The sequence below is a fragment of the Macrotis lagotis genome, chromosome 1 (assembly GCF_037893015.1).
Source record: "Macrotis lagotis isolate mMagLag1 chromosome 1, bilby.v1.9.chrom.fasta, whole genome shotgun sequence".
NCBI lineage: Eukaryota > Metazoa > Chordata > Mammalia > Peramelemorphia > Peramelidae > Macrotis > Macrotis lagotis.
The window spans coordinates 23,731,115-23,750,744 of NC_133658.1; the positions used below are offsets into that span (position 1 = coordinate 23,731,115).

The following is a 19,630-nucleotide window of genomic DNA, read 5'->3' on the forward strand; positions in this document are numbered from 1 at the left end:
TAATCACAATCTATAGTCCCATTGTAATGTTGCCTCTTATAGAAAGGAATTTAATAACCTGGGGACTAAAATGAATCATTCCATTTAGGGGAATAATAACATCAGATCTGAGAGTAACTTTAGAGGTCATCTATTACAATCTACCTACCCATACACATAAAGTGATCACTATAATAAATTCATCATTCTTTTCTGCTACTTGGGGAAACTGTGTGTGCATATGAATATATATATATACATATACACACACACACATATATATATATATATATATATATATATATATATATCGTAGGAAAAGAAAGTTGGCCATGCTCCTATTTAATTCAACTTCTCTTTAAACCTCCACAATATTTTCTGATGTTCCTTTTATCTTACTGATCATCAAGGTAATTTCATTCTTTCCAGCTCCTTGTACCATAACCTGTTCTAGAAATTTGAGGACTTCCCTTTCCAATCACAACTTCTGTAATGGTCTATGTGAACCACCAGAGAGATTAGTTAGTCAAAGGAGAAAATTAGCCTAACCCTGTATCATGGACTTGACAGTAGGAAGTGGTGTAGTGGGGACTGAGGATACAAGAAATCTTTGGAAAGAATTTATTTTTGTCCATTGTTACTCTACCTTGCACCCAAAACATTTAGGTAAAAATGGTATGGGGGTAACCAAACTGGGATAACTGTTACCCTTACTGGACTTTCTGTCTCTTGCCTCTGAGAAGTCACACAGTTTTCAGGTCTGCAGTGCCTACCCTCCTCTTCACCACCTGTAAGAATGCTTATCTTTCTTCTGGGCTCCACATTGGGACTATCTTCTCTGTGAAGCCTCCCTTGATCTGTTCAGTTCTCTCTCTCCTCGAAAACACTGTACCTATTTATTGGTTTTTATGTTGCATCTTTCCACACTAGTATGTAAGGTCATTAATACTGGGTAATATTTTTATTGTACTTGTTTCTACTGTAGCTCACTGTCTCATTTACTATTTTGGATTAAGGGTAGTTACTATTTCCTTTATTGACCTTGTATTCCCAACAGTTAACAAAGGGCCTTAGACATAGCTCTCTCTATCTATAAACATGATTTTTGAATTGAATTAGGATGACATCCAGAGAGAAATAACCAGGTGTAAATATGCCTCACTTTGGGAGGAGCTGATGGTTTAGGAATGGAAGTCTAACTTCTAGGGTCATCTACATAATGATTATTGCAGCCCAGGGATAAATACAAACTGTCCCTACCCTGGACCAGTGGCAAAAGACCGACACCCCAGGAGAAGTACATATATACAATCCAACTCAAATGGAGGAAGCCAGACACACTCAGTGAAAATGCAGCATATAAATGAGATCGGAAAATAGCCCAAACACTAAGAAATAATATAGACCCTGCCTTCTCCCACCAAGCAACTTGGACTTTGGCCTCAGTCTAGGAAGAGTCTGACCTCTATAGGGAGAAGATCGGGCCTTCTCTCACTCTTGGGCTCTTCATATTCAGAAATTAGAAAAGAAATCTGTATTAGGAGCTCTAAACAGAAATTGAATTTGCGCTCATGTTTGGGTTGTCCCTAGCATGACTAAACTGGACGTTGAGAAAAGTGATCAATGTATCAAGGAGATCAGGTTTTGGGACAGCTATTTATTTCTCCACCACAAAAGAAATGCTTAAATGACGAAAGATTTATAAGCATGTACTTTTGAGAGACTGGAAATTAAAACACCAAATATCTGATGAACAGATATGTCCTTTGACCTCAGATCTGAGTGACACATTCAAGGTCTGTATGCTATGGTCAAGGTAGCAAGTAACTCATCCTTTAGGAAAGGGTGATCTTTCTGTTTTTGTTTTAGGTTTTTCTTTTTGCAAGGCAATGGGGTTAAGTGGCTTGCCCAAGGCCACACAGCTAGGTAATTATTATGTGTCTGAGGCCGGATTTGAACTCAGGGACTCCTGACTCCAGGGCCAGTACTCTATCCACTGTGCCACCTAGCTTCCCTAGGGGTCATCTTTCTGGGAAGGGTGTCATTAATTAAAGCATCTCAGAATTATCCCCAAGCAACTTTGAATTCTCAAATTCATGAAAAGGTGGTATCAATCTCAAACCATCTGTCTCTCTGATCACTATTCAAGGACCAGTAACAAAACCCAGAGCAGAACGGTCAGTAGGGGACTTGAGATGAATCCCTGAAGCAAACAGTACATCTTCACAGTGTCATGTGCTTTTAGTCCCCATTGCTTCCAAGGGAGAGATCCCCTTATATTATCACAAGAGGTCTGAAGGATAAAGGAGGCAGACTCCAAAGAGGAGAAATGGGGAGGGTAATGCCAAAAAGGTTATACTACTCTGCATACTTTTTGATCCAGCAATACCACTGCTAGGTCTAAATTCCAAAGTAATTAGGAAAGGAGAGAAGGGGACTTATTTGCACAAAAATATTTATAGTTGCTCTTTCTGTTGTGACCAAGAATTGGAAATTGTAGGGGATGACCTACAATTTAGGGGAATTACTAAACAAGCTGTTGAATATAATTTTAATGGAATCCTAATGCTAAAAGAAATGACAAGCAGAAATACCTGGAAAGACTTAAATGAATTAATTCATAATGAAATAAGCAGAAACTGTAGAACATTGTACACTGTAACAGCAATATTGTTCAATGATGAACTTTGAATGATGTAACTATTCTCAGCAACACAATAATCCAAGACAATCACAAAGGACTAGTGGTGAGGCATTTTATCCACCTGCAAAGGAAGAACTGATAGTGATTGAATACAGACAGAAGCATTCTGTTTTTCATTTTATTTCTTTCATTTTTTTCTTTTATTCAAAATGACTAATATGGAAATGCTTTACATAATTACACATGTATAACCTATATCTGATTGTTTGCCATCTTAGGGAGGAAAGAGGGGAGTGAGAGGTAGAATTTGGAACTCAGAACTAGAAATAGAAATATTTTAAAATTAGGAAAAAATGAGAATACTACTTCTGCTACTACTACTGCTACTACTACTACTATGAGAGAGATAAGAGACAGAGACAGAGAGACAGAAAGACAGAAAGACAGAGAGACAGGGAAAGTGAGATCAGGGTACTAGAATTTATATATATATACATATATATATATATATATATATATACCCATAGAGCCTCTTCAGTGCTCTTCTTCATTGATGCATTCTTTCATTGTGCAAAGTCCAACTTCCTTTACAGGGTCCCTTCACTATCCATTTTAGCTTGCTCATGAACCCTGTGACCTTAAAGAAACATAGGAATAAATGTAGAAGTCCCATAGGTTTGGAAGCACTTGAATCTATAAATTATTAAGCTCAGGCAGTAGCATATTTTATTTTTTATAATTTTATTTTTTTATTTATATAAGGCAATTGGGTTAAGTGACTTAGCCAAGGTCACACAGCTAGACAATTATTAAATGTTGTCCGAGGCCGTATTTGAATACAGGTCCTCCTGACTCCAGGGTCATTGCTCTGTCCACTGTACCACCATGCTGCCCCCCAGTAGCATATTTTATATCAGACTTGGCACTTCCCAAAGACAGTCATGCACCTTCCCAATTAGAATGGAAGCATTGGGTCTCCAATATGACCTGAGAATCCATAAGGATATAAACTTATTCTCCTGTGTAAATTGGAGTTAATTTCTGGACTTTCAGTTATGAAAATTTTGGTGGGGATGGTCAGACTCTACTACAGAATCTATCTTTGTAGCCTTGTGCAAACTACCTAATCTCTCAAGTCAAATGAATTCAAATGAGATATTATTTTTAAAACCCTAAGCAAGTCCTTGGCATTTAGAAGGTACTTAATAAATGCTTATTTCTTTCTCTTCCTTCATTACAGTTGCCTCATTGTTAAAATAATAATTTGGGGCTCAATCACTTTAAAGATTCCTTAAAACTCTATATTCATAACCCTATGAACCTTGCAAGCACTGTAAAGTCTACAATTCCAATAACATGGGTACAATGGCTACTGAACAGGCAAGCTGCACAAAGCTCAGAAAGGTATATAGGAAGGGAAGTTTGGGATCTAAAAAAGATCAATAGATCATAGTGATGTGTTCCACTCTGTGCCTCCCTTCATAATAGCTGACAGGTATCATCTTGAGCTTCAAAAATGTTTTACATATATAATCTTTTTTGATCTTCAAATCAACAGAAATCTATATACATTTCTATACTGTTTAACATTCAGTGAACTGAATAAAGGCAAACAGCAATTTTTGGAGTGTCAAAATGTTTGACTAGATAGCTAATATACTACATGATGGAGTCAGTATAAAATAGGCTAAAATAGTTTGTAAATACAAGATGAAATTCAACAGAGATAAATTTAAAGTCTTCTCCTTGAGTCTAAAATATCTGTTTCACAAGTTCAAGATGTTGGAGGCAGAGTTGGACAACAGCTGTTCTGGGGAAAAATGATCGTAGGGGCCTTACAGGGCTACAAGTTCGATATGATTTGACAAAGTTATGTAGTAGTCAGTCATGGACTACATCATGAGGGCCATAACTTCCAGCAATAGAGAGGTGATAATCCCAATACCCCCCCAGTGTTCAGTTCTGATTGTCATAATCTTAAGAAGGTGTCATGGGAGAACATTAAGAAAAGGAGGATCAGAATGATGAAGAGTATTGAGTAAATGTCATGTGAGCATCCATTGAAAGAAATAAGGATGTGAAGCTTGGGAAAAATGACTGTATAGGAAAGAGGAGGCATAAGAACTGTTCTCAAGGGCAGCTAGGTGGCGCAGTGAACAGAGCACTGGCCTTGGAGTGAGTTCAAATCTGGGCTCAGACACTTAAAAAGAGAAACAAGGGCAGTAGATGGAAATTACAAAGAAGCAAATTTACTTTTAATGTCAAGTCCTCCTCCAGTATGTTATTTGGGGGATTCTTTTTATTACATGACAAATGAGGTCCTTTCCAGATAAAATTTCATGATTTTGTGACACTTCCTTTTGAAGTAATGTTATTTTTAGTTTTCAAATGAGGAAACTGAGGTTCAGAGAGGTAGGTTAAGTTACTTAACCCATGCTCAAAAAGCTAAAAAGTGTTAGGGGTAAGTTAGAAAGGATTGAAACTCAAGTGTCTCCTGAATTTGTGTCCAACATTCTTATCATTATGCCATGCTGATTGCAATAAAATTAAATTTAACAGGAATAATTGTGAAGCACTATTCTTGATTAGGTGTGAAATTAACTTCAAAATCACAAGATGAAAAAAAAATCACAAGATGGCAGGAGTATATATTCTGAAAAAGAACTGGGGGTTTTAGCAAGATCAGTGTGAACAAGAGTGCCTCCTCAAACACCTCTCACATAACTTATAAGTGGGTTTGGCAGCTTGAAATGATGGCTGAAAAGTGTCTTATAATTAACGGATGTTAATATGAAATTGGTTGAAAATTTATTAATAAATAATTTGTTGTTAATGCTGAGTTATTATGTAGTTCAGAAAATAAAAATATATAGCAAAAAAGGCAGGCGGCAAAGTGATACAAACAAGTGTGATGAGTCAATTTTTAAAATCTATGGTTATTTTTAGACTTCATTATGAGAATAGGAATGAGGAGGCAATAAACTCTCTGTATTCTTCCTGGTAAGATTACATCTTGGGAGTCATATTCAATTCTCAGTGCTACATTTCATGAATGACATACTCAGAGAAGGTCTATTCTGAGGGAGAAAAATGTAGAAACCATCTTAAATGGCTGAAAATATTGGATTTTTATCCTGAAGAAGAGAGGACAGAGGAGGCAGGTGATCATAATACAAGTATTTGAATTACTACCATGTAAAGAGGCATTCTTTCTTATGACCCTATGAACTTTCTTATGCCCAATAAAAAGAACTAGGAGATGAAGGCAATGGGGTTAAGGTCACACAACTAAGTAAGTATTAAATGTCTGAGGCTATGATTTGAGCTCAGGTCCTCTTAACACCAGGGATGGTGCTCTCTCCATTATGCCACCTAGTTGCTCCCAGATGTCTATTTTATTTTAGATTTTTTGCAAGGCAATGGGGTTAAGCAGTTTGTCCAAGGCCACACAGCTAGGTAATTATTAAGTGTCTGAGGTCGGATTTGAACTGAGGTGCTCCTGACTCCAGGGCTGGTGCTCTATCTACTCCTCCACCTAGCCGCCCCCGAGATGTCTATTTTTAAAGAAAGTTGTACCAACTGTAGTAGAGGCACAATCTGAGGTCTTTTCCATCTCTAAGTCTGAGAGACCACCATTTTGTTTACACGGAGCTTTCCTCCTAGGAGCTCTATGAAGCATAAGAACAGTGTAATGTCCCTAGCCTTTGTGACATTTATTCCCCACTCCTTTCTCTTCTCATCTTGTCCTTGCAACTTTATTTCACTGCCCCTCTCATCACCATTTTACCTGTTTTCTTCTTCTTCCATATGCTGAAACCCCCAGCACAGCTCAGCACCAGAATGATAACATGGGTCACAACCCATGGCCTCTTCACAGAGGGCTTCCCGGGAACTGCAGGATGTGAAAGGCAAAAAAACAAGAAGTGTTTTTGAGAGGAGAGGCAGATGGAGACATGACAAGTGAAAAACTCTACTCTGTGGAACATTACTCTGAGTAGAAAAAGTGGTGAAAAGGTTGAAACCCTCCATTCTTTGCTCCACATTAGCTTGGAAAAATACTCACCAGTATACACAGTTGGCGTCTGCAGTTTACTGTGCTCGATCACACAGGTGTAACCAGTCCCTGAATCACCAGGAGGACGCTGTAATGTGATTTGGACATAGAAGGTGGAATCAGCATTAGGCAAGATGCCACTGGAGCCACACACCCAGCTGTCCACTCTTCTCCCAATGCAGCTGAATAGAGTGAGGGTAGAAGCCCGTGGCTGTGCAGCTGAAAGTGACTCTACCATCTGGACCGTCATGTCGGGAAACAGTCACCTCAGGGGCCACTGAAGAGAGAAATCAAGAGAGAAATATTACTTCAAATCATCAATGACCTTTTGTTGTTCCCTTATCACTTCTATACCCTCTCTCTCCCTTTCCTTCCATTCCTCTATCTTTATCAGTTATTAACTTTGTCAAATTATTTCAGATAGCTGTAGGACTTGGCTATTATTGTTTTAGCTACTGCAAAAGTCATCTTATCCCTAGGACCAAGTTTTCAAATTTCTATTTAGCTCACTCTAATGCCTCTTCTCAGACACATTCATAAACAGTTTCTTGCTGCGATTTGCAGCATTGTAAGTGAAAGTGACCCTGTGATCATGGGTGATATGTGTTCATTCCTTCTGGCACTAGGATTTTCTAAGGATTAGTTGCCTCAGTGGATAGAGAACTGGCTTTGGAGTTAGGAAGATGGGAGTTCAAATCTGGCCTTGGATACTTGGCAAGTCACTTAACTGTGATTGCCTGACATGCAAGACCATCTCCAGTCATCCACATCCATATCTAGCCACTGGATTCAGATGATTCTGCAGGAGAAAGTGAGGCTGGTGATGTAGCACAGCACCCCCCCCCCCCATTCAAATGCAATACTTGTGCTTGTTTGGCATCACCTTCTTGATGTCATGGTCTTCTTTGAGAATAAAGGGGACTTTATGAGATGATTAAAGTTTATGAACCCACCATTTCTGACTATTACTATAAAATTTTAGAGTATATGGACCCAATGCTGATTTGTTATCATTAGTACCAAATGGCCCACTAGAAACCTTCCTTTCACACCTTCCTGCCAATGTCTTCTTCCATTTTTTTACCTACTGAATGCATATTGATTTTCACCCATTGTTTCCCTCAATTATAGAGGAGAACTTAGAGCCCCACTATAAGCTGATCCTTAAGTCTACTCTCTTCTCCCTCTGTGTTATGGGAAGTTCCTTGTAGTCACCCTACCCACTTTTATATATCCTCAGAGTGTATATGATTGCTCATAGAACTCTATTAGATGATCAGGGAGTTACAAATTGTTAAGATGAGGAACCTCCTGGTTCGATGAGGAACCACTGAGCTTTACCAATTTACTTCCTCTAAACCCCACAGCCCATGGAGCCTGTCACTATGAACTCTTGGGTCTTGTTGTCTGTCCTAATGCAGAACATTTTTATATGTGCTATGTTCTCCAATTACTCTATAAAGTTTCTAGATAGCAAGGACTGTTTTGCTGTTCTATTTGTACTCCCCTGAGCTTAGTCCAGTGCTTGGCATATCATAAACATTTAATACATGCTCTTTCTTACCTTCTTCATTAATTCATTCTGTCCTCAGACTTGAGACCCCCCCCAACTCTCCTTGAAGGCTAGGGTAATCTTTCTACATTAGTCAAAACCTAGGACAGTGCTTTGCTCAGAGTAGATCTTCCATAAACATTTGTCAATAGATTAGAATACTAAATCACTAAATCAGCAATTCTAGTGGGTTAAGAATAAAATCTTGAATATTTTAGTACTTGAAAGGATTCGTGTTTTCCGCAGTGTGGGTACTTTCTCACATGTGGCTTTCCATGCCATACAAATGAGTTATTCTGTTAGGAGTCATTACCTAAGGATCATGTCACTGTTGATTAGACTCTCCATGCTTAGTTAGATTGGCCTTCTCATAAGAGACAGTCTGTCCCAAACCCAAGCTCAGAGTTTCATAAAACTGACCAGAGCCTGCACTTTGCTCTCCCAGTCTAAGAAAATCCTGGGAGGAAATGGAAAGGTCTGGGAACTTACCATTCTCCTTCATGCTTGAGTAATGCAGGATTTTCATCATCATATCAAAACAATATTTCTTCAAAATCTCATCTTTAATATTTTTCCCTAAGTTACTTTCTGCTAAGGCCTTGAAGGGCTCTGCTTCGGGCTTCATGGCAATCCAGTGCTTAGTTTGATCAACAGTCTTGAGAAAATCTTCACCATCCAGGGCAAAGTGGAGATGGCTGCCAATCCCAATGCAATCATCCAGTTCACAGTGTATAAAGAACTGTAATGTGTGATTCTCTGTAGAGAGACTTTTGAGTCACGATGATATAATGAAATCAAGATTGGAACTGAAGTTAGAAGGGTCAATATGAATTCAGTCTCCTATATTTGCTAGCTATATAACCATGAGTAATTCACTTATAACTTCAAAGTTTATAATGATGATTAATAACTAATATTTATATATTACCTTTAATTTTTTCAAAGCACTTTCTCTATAGAATATTCTTAGTGCTGATCTTCCCAAGCCCCTTCAGAGACAGTACTATTATTATGCTCGTATTACAAATGAGGATACAAGGTTGAATGACACTGAGTGACTTGCCCAATGACTTGCCATGTAACTAATAAATATCTAAGTGGGATTCAGACACAAATCTTCCTCCTCATTCTAATTCTAGAGCTTTCTCCAGGAATTCAAACTCACAATATTTGAAAAATGTTTGAAGTTATTGCTATTGAACATATTTTTCCTAGTGCATAATGAGGTAGCAATACTTGCACCCTATACCTCTTAGGTTTACTCAGAGGAAAGTGCTATTCAACCTTTTATAGTTTCCTTGAAGAATGGAATATTGCAGAGCAGATACATGGCATCAAAGAGTCATTTGGATAATTATTGCTTTCTGGTCAATTTCAGAGGTGACCTGTACTTTGGGCTGAATTTTTCTCTAGAGCAATGAGGGATCAACTATTCCTAGTGACACCAGAAAACTCTCATAAGATAGATTTATGTAGGACTTGGCTTAAATTGTACCTGTAGAATTTTCTGTTATATTAATGTATAGCTACTATACCTGAATGCACATCAGGTAACAGAAAAAGAAAGAGAAATGGAAACTGGAACTCAATAGTATGGCATAGTGGTTGTTAGAGATTGAAGGCAACAATGAAAAGTTGACTAGTTGATTTGGGATTAGTGTCTTTGAAAAGGGTCTGCCCTGGAGAATTCCTTTGATATGCATCATCAAGCAAAGGCCCAGATCGGAATTCTTAACAGATTCACAGAATCTTCAAATTGGAAGGCATCTCAGAGGCCAACTAGTCAGCTCTCATGCCATGAAGAATTCTCTCAAGCACAATCCAACTATATTATCTAGCTTCTGTTGGGCAGCTCTGTTAAGAAAATTTCCTATACCCTTTTTCTTGTATCTTTCACCAGTTGTTCCTAGTTTTGCCTTTATTGACCAATGAGAACATTTCTAATTCCCCTACTTTTCTTGTTTTTTTGGTACCTGATATGCTCTTTGATAGACTTAATATCAATCCAATATTTTTGCAACTGTTGTTGAGTTGTTTCAGTCATGTGCAACTCTCTGAGACGCTATATGTGCTTGCCTTCACAAAGATGACTTGCTATTTCTTTCTTCCACTCATTTTGCAGATGAAGAACTGAGTCAAAAGGTTTAAATGACTTGAAGGTCACATCACAAATGTCTGAGGCTAGATTTGAATTCATACCCTCCTGAGTCTAGGGTCAGCATTATTTCCATTGCACCACCTAGCTGCATCCTCCTTCCTCTCCCCTCCCTCTTTCCCCACAATGATTTTGTTTTTCAAACATATTCAAGTCGTTGTGTCTCTTTTGGAGGGCATTTTTTGGCAAACCACTGGAGTGGTTTGTCATTTTCTTCTCCAATTCATTTTATAGATGAGGAAACTAAGGAAAATAGGGCTAAGTGACTTGCACAGGGCCACAAAGTAAAGTGTCTGAGATTGGATTTGAATTCAGGAAGATGAGTCTTCCTAACTTTAGACCTGGCATTCTATTCACTGTGCCACTTAACTGTTATCAAATCAATTTAACCATCATTCATTAAATACTTAACCAGATACAAAGCAGTATACTTGAAATGGAGGATATGGGGGCAGCTAGGTGGCATAGAGGATAGAGCACTGGCCCTGGAGTCAGGAGTACCTGAGTTCAAATGCAACCTCAGACACTTAATTACCTAGCTGTGTGGCCTTGGGCAAGCCACTTAACCCCACTGCCTTGCAAAAAAAATCATCATGAAACGGAGGATATAAAGTAAAAACAAAATTTCCAAGTTTAATGGGTTTGCATTATAGGAAGATGATGTGAGAGCAAGATAATATGAGATGGGAAAGAGTATTAAGAACTAGGATCTTCTGGAGAGATATGATGCAGTAGGTGGTATTGCATGAGAATTTTGAGAAGAGTGAAGCATTATAAGAGATAAAACTGAGAAAGAAAAGCCTTCCAGGGCATGAGGAGCGTCATGCAAAGGCACTCAGAGAGGAGATGGAAAACTGAGTTTGAAGAACAGCTTGTAGTCCTGATTCTCTGTGAGCCAGTGAATGAGAAGGAGTTTTTATGAAATGTCTGTAAAGGTAGAATGAAGCCAGACAGTGAAAGGCTTTAAAGTGAACAATATACATTTTATCCTACAGGCAATGGGAAGCCACAGAAAAAAACTCTGAGTTAGAGAAAGACTTCACCAGACTTGTGTGTTCTGAAGATTATTTTGGCTACTCTGTGAAGGATTGATTGAATAGAAGAGAGACTAGAAACAGAAGCAATTTAAAAGCCTATATTATGATAATTTGGATGGGATTTGATGGGTTTTAGGCCTAATTTGATAACTATTTCAGTGGAGTATGGGATAGAGGGAACTAGGTGGTGCACAGGCTTTAGAAGCTGGAGGATGGGGTACAAGACTGTCCTCAGACACTTAACAATTGTTTAGCTGTGTGACCTTTGGCAAGTCATTTAATCTCATTGCCTTACAAAAAAAAAACAAACTAAAAAACAATCAAAACAATAGAGTATGGGATGGAAGGAAGTGATGCAACTAGGTGACACAATGGAAAGAGCATTGATTTGGAGCCAGGAAGACATACATTCAAATTCAGTCTCAGAATTAACTAATTATGTGACCTGGGGAAGTTATTTGATTTTTGTCTGTTCCAGTGTTCTCATTTGTAAAATGGGGATAAAAATCACACTACCCTCTCAGGGTTTCTGAGAAGACAAAATGAGAATTTATAATGAGATAGGATTTAGTAAATCTACTTGTATTATCAAAATGATAATTACAAGCTGACTATTAATTAATATTGGAGAGCATGAAGAAAGGAATGACTACAAAAATATGAATGACTCCAAGATTGCAATCCTTGTAGACTGGATGTATTCAGTAGGAAAAGGAAAGTTTGAGGGGGGGGATAAATTTAGAAAGGAAAATAATTAGTTTTGTTTTGTTCTTAGGTGATAGGATCATATATTAAAAGCTAGAAAGGACCCTGGGAAAGTCATTTTACCTTGTTTGCCTCGGTTTCATCATTTGTGAAATCAAATGGAGAAGGAAATGGCAAAATACCCCAGTAACTTTGCCAGAAACCCCCAAGTATTATTGTGTTCTCTTCTAGTCAGACCTCATTAGAAATATTGTGGTGAGAGTTCATCAGAGTGCAACCAGGATGGTGAAGGAATTGGGCATGTTAAACTTGGACTTGGTGGAGAGAACAGGGGCATGACAGCTGTCTGAGGATTTGAAAGATTGACACATAGAGGAGTGATTAGACTTCTTTGGTTTGATGTAATAGGTAAAAGTAATAAAGAGGGAGATTTAAAGTTTTCCTGTGCCCCCTGACTGAAAATTGAATGTCCTGCTTCAAAAGGTGGTACATTCACCTGCCTAGGATGTCTTCAGAAGTTGGATAAACACATATTGGGTATGGTATAATAAGGTTATCTTTCATGAGTGGATTGAACTACATGACCCCTGAGGTATCTCTAACTCATTGTATGGATTCAATTTATTTCACTTACGGCCACTGGTGTCATTCTGTATAAGGAACTTGAGGAGCCATCTGAAATTCATCTGCGCTCTTAAAATAGCTTCTTTCTTCTGCTCAATATAGTCTTTTCCTAGTGCCTTGATGATCCATGCTTCCTTGAACAAATTTTGTTTGCCCTGTTTATCATGGGCACATACCTGCACATCATCAATAACATGAATTATGGTGAAGTTGAAGAGAGAGTGTTTTGTACCCACTGCAATGAACTGACCCTTATGCTTGTGGTGACCTGTATGGCAAGAAGAGGGAAAAATAAGGAGATTTCAGCGTGTAAGCTCCTGAACTCTACCATGTTCTCCCTCTCATCTCCCATCTGATTTCTGTATCAGTAGGATAACTGTGACGATTACCACTGTGAACAATCAAAAAGGCAGATTGAACCTAGCCTGATTTGATATATGGTATTGAACTAGTAGTGCACGGTAAGGCTAGGCAATCTGTTAACAGACGCCTCAGAAAGTATTCCTTGATATAATGAATGCTCTTCTATCCCTGGTTTTCTGTTAGTAAGGAGTAGATTGGACTGTGTAAATATCAGGAGACTTAGTGCAGCTTATGGATAGGAGTGTGGAGGAAGCAAGAATAACTACTGAACTGACAAAGTATAACAGCATTTTCATGCATTCTGGTATGGCAAGCAGCTGTTGAATTTAAGCATGATCATTAGTGCTGGTGTACGAGACATTGGTCCATTATCATTCTGCAGCTATAGCCTGATGCAGTCTGAGAATACAAAAGTGAAGAGTCAGGTAGGACTCTCAGGTCATTTGGTTAACATACCTTGCAGTGATTTGGGCTCCTCAAGGTTTTCCCCCATCTGGGTAGAGTCTTGTGCTTGCCTAGCTTTGTTTTCCTCTGAAAAGGTTAACAAGGGAATGCCTTATCAGTGATTTTCCATATATTTCATGAGATCATAACTGTTTCTTTAAAATATTTGTAGCACACAAGGGAACATACTATGATGATTCTCTTTTGCTCACAAAAAAGCGATCCCTGGCATATAGTAAATATTACATTTTTTTTACTTACTAAGCTATGGTTCCAATTATGAGATCACTAAATTACTTGGGATTTGGAATTAAGAGCTCAGTCTAGAGTTTTGTTTCTATGATTTGATTTTTGACCCACTCATTCTTTAGGTTGAGGTTAAACTTACAATAAATTTTTAATCTATTTTTCCATTTGCCTTTATTACATGTAATTTTTATTGCAGCATGTTATGAAAAGGATGCATTTAATATTTGAAGGGTTTTTTCAGCAATACTACTAAAAAGTCATTGAATTGAAATTCTACTAAATATCTTATTTTGATCATTATCAAATAGAGGTACTAGAATACTAGTTAGCTACTATTCCATCTCAAATTTCATGGAAGATAATGAGAACATAATGTATTGTCTTGCAATTAATTCTATTTTGGGAGGATTCATTTGAATGAGCTAATGAAGAACACAAATGGGATTCCATGGACTAGGATTCTATTGGGTAAATTCATTTAAGAGGGATGGAGTGCCATGATAGGGGAATGGTTAAAGATCCTGTGATAAATGAATGGAATGGAATGCGACTGTGCCATTAGGAAATTATGAATGTGAAGACTTCAGAGAAGCTTAGGAAAACATATAGATGGGCAAAGAGTGAAGAAAACCACAGACCACAGAAATAATGTAGACAGTAACCACAACAATACAAAGAAAAACAATTTTATTTTGTGATGATAATAGAAAAGCTTGACTCTTGGAAAAGAGTTGAAAGAATAATGCTTCCCTAGTCACTTTATAGAGGGGGAACCAGGAGCATTGGATATTGTATATACCATCATACATGATAGATGTGATATTTTGCTTTGCTAAACTTCTTTTACAATCTTTATTTTTAACATATTATCTTTGAAATTGATGGAGGGGTGATATACAGAAAATGAGAAAAAACAGTAAAGGATCATAGATAGATTGCTGAAAGGAACTTCAGAGAGCATTTAGGCAAATCTGCTAAGGGAGGCTGAGTGACATATCCAAGATCACATAATCATTTGAACATTACTGGGATCACTCTAACCCAGGTCTTAAGACTTCAATATCAGTGCTTTTTAAAATGTAGGATCCTTTCAAGACCAAAAATTTCCTAAATTAAACACAGAAAGAAAATTCTCACATCACAAGAAACATCGAATTTAAACTAAAAAAAATACAAAATTAAGAATTGAGGACTGGTAATGAAATGAGTATAAAATAGGGACATAATCTGATAAGAGTGTTACTCATCCTTGTTTGCCTTAATTTACTCATTTGTAAAATGAGTTGGAGAAGGAATTGGCTAATGATACCCAAGTATCTTTGTCAAGAAAACTCCAAATAGGGTCGTGAAAAGTTGTACACAAGCAAGCCAAAAACAAACAACCTGTCACTTCACTTCTGTTTGTTTCAGTTTCATCACCTGGTAAAATGGACGTAATATTAGTATCTCCCTTCTAGGATCAGTCTGAGATCAAATGAGACAATATTTGTAAAGTATTTAACATAGTTCTGGCACACAGGTGCTATTTGTAATGATGATGATTTGATTACAAGAACAGGGTCTTTCATTTTTCTCTTCATAGTTATATCACTGAGCATAGTGATTTGTGCATACTAGATATTTTGCACATATTTATGGTTAAATTCAAAACTTAATTAGAAGGATTGAGGTTTCCTTGGAATGCTATGGAAATTTAAAAGGATTTTGCCACTACATTGGAAATAGAAGTTCAAAAAGTCTATAAGACCTATTCTTCACATAGTTGGGATGATAATAATGAAAGATGGGATGAAGGACCTCAGCTCTCATTTTGTCTCTAACTTCTCTATCATAGAGAATCATATTCAGAAAGGACAGAATAGAACAAATGGGATAAATATGTCATTGAAACCCAGGATAACTGAGGAGATGGTAAGATTATCCCCTGCTATTCTCAATAAGTTAAAGTCATTGGATTTGGACAAATTGCACCCCAAGATTAATGGAGAAATATCAGGCTTTGTTGAGCTGAGCTGTTATATGTAGTCTCTGAGGGATCCTGGAAAATTGGAAAGGCAATTCAGAGTTGAAGATGTACACATTTCCCAATTTGGGAGGAAGGTAGTTTTATATACTTATTTTGCAATGAACTTGAGTCTAATAATAAATGTCTGTAATATATTATTCAAGGGAGAGTTTATTAATAGTTCAACAATGAAGCAATGATCCGAACAAGTCAATGTGGGTATATCAAATCTTGACAGACTAAATTCACTTCATTTTTTACTGTGGTTCCCAAGATGATGGATTAAGGAAATGCTATATAGTTTGCTTGGACTTCAGCAGCATGGCATTTTGGGGGATAAATGAAGAAGTATCTACTATTGAATCCAGACTTACATAATTGTCTAAACCCAAAGTGTTGTCTTAAATCACTCACTGTCAATCAGAAGTACGGGTTACAGTACACCATTCCCAAGATTTAAGTTGTGGCATTATTCTAGTCCACATTTTATCAAAGTATTGCTCAAAGGTGCAGGTGACATTCTTATAAAATTTCAAGTTACTATGACCCTAAATGGTATTTGGGATCCAAAATGATAAAAAATAGTTGATGACAGGAAGTAAAATTAAATCAGATGAAATTTAAAGGAGGAAAATGCACATCTATGAAATGAGTTATGTGGATTGCTATATATCGTAATAATTGAATGTAAGACAGTGTTTTATGACATAAGCTACTATTGTTGAGCTAAATATTGAATATTGCTATTACTGGGTTTCTTAGCTACCTCTACTCCATAGGAGAACACCTAGGTGGAGCACTAGATATGGCACCAAGCCTGGAATCAGGGATCTGAATTTAAATAGAGCCTCAGATATTTGACACTTACTGGCTTTGTGTCCCTTAAGTCTGATTGCCTCAAATCTAGGGCCATCTCTAGTCATCCTGATTCAGAGTTGGCCGCTGGACCCAGATGGCTCTGAAGAAGAAAGTAAGGCTGTTGACTTAGCACAGCACTCTCTGCACTCAAATCAAATTGATGTGCATGTCATGGCATCACCTTCCTGTTGTTGTGGTCTTCTTTGAAAACAAAGGATCATCATCATCATCATCATCATCATCATCAATCATTCCCAAAGAACACACATAGCTGTAGCCCCAGGTAAGAAAAATATCATTATATGATATCTTAAGCTTTGATAGACCTCAGTCACATTCTGGGGCTATTTAGAAGATTGACCAGTTGACTACTATTGATCTTTATTTAGCATCTGAATGTTTGAGACTGGACTGAACCTTATAGCTAACAAGGCAGAGCCCAGTTCCAATAATAATGAAGTACCTCAGAGTTGACCCTGGCAAACATAATATATTCAGAATTGTTTCTATTTCCTATGAATACCTCTCTGTCTCCTACATACTTTTCCCCTTATTATAGATCTAGTTGCAAGGGGCGGCTAGGTGGCGTAGTGGATAAAGCACCAGCCCTGGAGTCAGGAGTACCTGGGTTCAAATCTGGTCTCAGACACTTAATAGCTGTGTGGCCTTGGGCAAGCCACTTAACCCCATTTGCCTTGCAAAAAAACCCCACCTAGTTTCTTGACATCCATCTCCACACTCTAGAAATCAATGTGAATGTACTTCATTCCTCACTAACTCTAAACTTGACATTGCTTCTCTCTGGGTCAAAAGAAATGTTTCTATACAGGTGAGCTTTAATTAATTATTTGAAACACTGTACGGTCAAAAGAGATATTAAAAAACTAATAAAATGGGGAAGGGTGAGGTAAATCCTGTTATTATCCTCATTTTACAGCTAAGGAAAGAGACAAACCAAGGTTAAGGGATTTGCCAAGGGTCATGCAACCAATAAGTGTCTGAAGTCACATTCGAATTCAGGTCTTCTTGGCTCTAGGCTCAGCATTCTATAAACTGCAGCACGAGGTTATAATGCACAAAGAGTTGTAATGTCCCCATTATCACAAATGTTGTAACATCCCAAACCAGCTTAAACCTTAAATAACATGGCCCTTGACAAGTTTTTGTTGGGCAATATGGCCCAGAAGAGCTAAAAGGCTAGACATCCATGAAAGGTTAGGATTTAATTTTTGTCTGCTTGAATATCTATGCCGTCTTCCTTTACTTTCTGTCTTCCCTCTCATAAGCACTGTATACAAGAACTCTTCCTTCTTGGAGTCTGATCTCATTTTCTTAGTCCTCCTTCCCTCAATCCCCCCCTAGACTTACCTGCCTGGACTTCACTCAAAGCAACCACACCCAGCACAAACAGCCACTATGTGAATGATTCTCTCCTCTTCCTTCTTTTATTCTCCATTTCTATTTTTTTGGACAGCTTCTTTGTCTCTGCAGGAGTTAAAGGAAGCAGTGCCTAGGTATGAAATGGGACCCCTATTTATACAATGTTTCCCCATTCCTCTTTTGTGCTCAGATAAGTGTTGGTTTTTCCAAGTCTTTCCTTCCTGTCAATCTAAAGCAGGACTATTTGACATCAGGCAGAACCTATCTATGTTGGAGTTGGCAGTAAATGAACTTGTGGTTAGGGCAGGAAACCTTAGACTCTCATCCCCATCAGGTGTTGTTTCCCAGAATGGGGACTGGCACAAGGCCATCCACATTTGTAAATGTCAGTTAAATTCAAATGAGGTAGATAAAATGTACCTTAGGGGTTTCACAGTCTAGTCAGGAAAACACACTCCCAAAGTTTAGGTAGCCTTTAGTTTAATGAATGAACCATTCTTTTAAAGATTTAATATGTGGAAAGCATCATTTTTTTGTACCATGGATGGAAAGACAAAATAATAGAATTTTAATGGGAGAGGTAACACACAGGAGTTGTCATTGGGGAATTGTGTGGAAATATCCCAATGGTGATAAAATAGATGGTAATGCTTATTACTTAGCATCATTTCCAGTGATAAATTCATAAGCAATTTAGATGTCAGAATACCAGACCAGCAAAGGCTAGGGGAATTACAACTTTCTTTCCTGGGACTTCAGTGTCTGTGATTACTGGGGAGAAGGTAGAACTTACAGAGTCATCTCTCCACAATAGGAGATGTTTGCAGGAATCAGACTATTAACATGGTGGTCTGGGAACATGGTTATTCCCAGTGCTTTTGGGCTTACCTGACCACCAGGGGGCAGATGCCATACCTCCCCTCAAGAAGAGACTTAGTTTAAAACCTCAGATACTTTTAGATGCCTGTCCACGTCCGAGCACTTATGCTAGCAATGGATTATGGCTTATTGATGCCAACCTTCAAAGTACTGATGCTAAAGAGTCATCAGGGAGAAAAGTGATAAATTAATTTTGTTTATGAAGCCAGATGTACTCTAATGACATTCGATTCCATTCAGCCCAATTTAATAAGCTTTAAGTCTCTTCTATGCACAAGTAGGCACATAGATGTAGGCGCAATAATAACTGGAAGACAGTTTTTTGGTCTATGATCACTGTCACTATGTTTGCACAATGATGACCAACTGTCTGAGGGTCAGGCCTTCTTTAGAGCTATATTATGTTTCATCCCACTGTGAATCTATGTGAATGCTTGGATTTTAGGTTGCTTCTTCTGGAGAGCCTACTCCCATATTTGTCTTTGGGGTTTTTGCTACTACCTCCATGCTGGTAATTATTTACCTCAACTTCACTTTGGTGCTCAGCTCCTTTATTTTTAACTACCTCATGGATATCTCTACCTGTAAACTCTAGGTGCTCTACTAATGCCATTTGATCAGTAACCAACCAGTAAACATTTATTAGGTACTTACCATGTAGCAGGCATTGTGCTAAGCACCAAAGACACAAAGGAATTCAAA

General features: G+C 37.8%; 1 pseudogene; it reads right to left on the bottom strand.

Annotated features, from left to right (window-relative positions):
• Positions 1 to 3,210: 3,210 nt before the first annotated feature.
• LOC141512851 (zinc-alpha-2-glycoprotein-like) lies at positions 3,211 to 18,125 on the bottom strand (annotated as a pseudogene).
• Positions 18,126 to 19,630: the final 1,505 nt, after the last annotated feature.